The sequence below is a fragment of the Mandrillus leucophaeus genome, unplaced genomic scaffold, assembly GCF_000951045.1.
Source record: "Mandrillus leucophaeus isolate KB7577 unplaced genomic scaffold, Mleu.le_1.0 Scaffold201, whole genome shotgun sequence".
NCBI lineage: Eukaryota > Metazoa > Chordata > Mammalia > Primates > Cercopithecidae > Mandrillus > Mandrillus leucophaeus.
The window spans coordinates 1,107,549-1,110,135 of record NW_012102044.1 but is presented as its reverse complement, the minus strand read 5'-3'; positions in this window follow the sequence as shown (position 1 = coordinate 1,110,135).

Here is a 2,587-nt window from a genome sequence, read left to right as displayed (position 1 = left end):
GCCAGAGAATCACTTGAACCCGGGAGGCAGAGGTTGCAGTGAGCCGAGATTGTGCCACTGCACTCCAGCCTGAGCAACAGAATGAGACTCCATCTCAAAAAATAAACAAACAAACAAAAAATCTAGGGTCAGTATTTTCCCTGCAAATGTCCAGTTATTCAGCCTCTTTTCCCCTACTGAAGTGCCTTTGTTCCTTTGTCAGAAACCATGTAGGAGTAGGTGGAGTGAGGTGTGAAATCGGGGTGTGTTGGCCCCCCAACCTCATACATTTGCACAGGTTTCTGGCTATTCTTGGTCCCTTGTGTTTCCATGTGAATTTCAGAATCAGCCAATTTGTATAAGAAAGTGTGCTAAGATTTTGATTGATAGTATATAGAGTCTATAGATCAATGTAGGAGAATTAATTTCTTAACAATGTTGACAGGCTGGGCTCAGTGGCTCACACCTGTAATCCCAGCACTTTGGGAGGCCTAGGTGGCCTGATCACTTGAGCCCAGGAGTTCGAGACTAGCCTAGGCAACATGGTGAAACCCCATCTCTACAAAAAATGTAAAAATTAGCCTAGTGGGGTGTTGCACGCCTGTAGTCCCAGCTACTCACTCAGGGCCCCCGCACTACAGCCTGGAAGCTCTCCATGCAGGAAACTGAGCAGTTGGGGCCTATTTGCCTCCCATCTTTCTGAGATTCACTGTCTCTCATAGCCCAGTGCTCAGTGCTTCAAAAACTGTTACTTCATATATTTTGTCTGATTTTGTGGTTATTTCAGGCAGAAAGTTAATACAGTTCTTGTACTGTGTCTTGACTAGAAACAAGAGTCCCACCTGAACTCTCAGAGGTCTTTGGTTTAATAAAATATTACACCTTACAGCTAAAGCTTCTTACTACTTTTTTTCCTGGAGATTTGGCTGTCTGATATCTGCTGCCTCATTGTTTTTACTTAAAATGGCGGAATTATACTTTGCAACACCTTGTACACAGTGATGTGTCTTATAAAACAATCACTGTACATATTATGAACAACGTTTGCAGGTGCTTTAGGTGTCTGTCTTGAAACCCTGAGAACTAGGAATGCTTACCCCAAAATGACAGTCACTGGTTCCTCCTTGGAATGAGACATCGCAAATTCCAGGGGCATCTCTGGAGGTGCTGCCCCACCAGGGGACATGTGGAATCAGTTGATTCCCTTACCTGTGGGCATGTGCAGCTGGTCATCTCTCCACGCACAGGTGGGCTTCTGGCCTCTCACAGAGTCTGAAGCATGAGCTGCCTCAGATCTGTTGGAAGCAAGTGGGATAGAAATCTAAGACAAGCAAATGTGAAATTACTGATGTCTGATCAAGCAGGCAATACATTTGACTTGGTGTTTCAAAATAAAGTCTAAGTTTTTGTATAGGTGGGGTGGTGTATATGTTGCCAAAGAATCTTATGTGAAAGGACCAATTCTCACCCAAGTTTGAAAGTTTTCGTTTCGTGTTTGGTTTTTGGTTTTGCTCAGTCTCCCTTTACCTCTAAACCCCTTAGGAGTCCTGTTGCTTACACTGTGTGGGCCTCAGCTGGCCTGTTGTTTCTCTGTTTGTTACTTTGTTTTTTTTGTTTTTTTGTTTTGAGATGGAGTCTTGCTCTGTCGCCCAGGCTGGAGTGCAGTGGCCAGATCTCAGCTCACTGCAAGCTTCGCCTCCCGGATTCACGCCATTCTCCTGCCTCAGCCTCCTGAGTAACTGGGACTACAGGCGCCTGCCACCTCGCCCGGCTAGTTTTTTGTAATTTTTAGTGGAGACGGGGTTTCACCGTATTAGCCAGGATGGTCTCAATCTCCTGACCTTGTGATCTGCCCGTCTCGGCCTCCCAAAGTGCTGGGATTACAGGCGTGAGCCACCACGCCCAGCCTGTGACTTTGTTTTTATCATTTTCCTCCTGTAATGTGTAGAGGAGAATGTTAGGAAGGCATAGATCTTTTCTGTTTAACCACCTGAGTTTAGGTCTGTAATAACTAACTCCCTGAAGAAAGTACATCCTCTGTGTGTTGTGTCTCTATGTTTTAGTCCTACTTTTTGCTAAATGAGACAACAGAAAACCGAAGACTGCATTTCTAGAAAGGTTTCAGAGAAAGGCTATGTTTTGATTTAGAACTGGTGTTTTTGTTTGTTGTTGCACAAACACTAACCTCTCAGGCCTTTAAAGAGAGAGGTGTGGCCTCCCTACGTTGTCCAGACTGCTTGGGAACTACTGGACTCAAGCAGTCCTCCCGCCTTGGCCACCCAAAGTGCTGGGGTTCCCAGTGTGAGCCACTGCGCCTGGCTGACATACAAGCTCTGAGGAAAGCCAGGCTGTCTTTCTTGAGTCACAGAGTAGTTGTCTCCGTGACATGTTGATAGCAGGTGATAATGGTCAGTGAAGGGGAGCAGTTAATCCTTCATATTAGGTGGCATCCTTCCCTCACACCCAAGCTGCAGACCCAGTGTAGGGATGGGACCCCCACAGCTACACAGGTCTCATCCTGTGTGGCTGTGAAGATCTCTGTGTGACTATGGAGTTCGCATCCTGTGTGACTGTGGAGGTCGCTGTGTGACTATGGAGATCTCGTCCC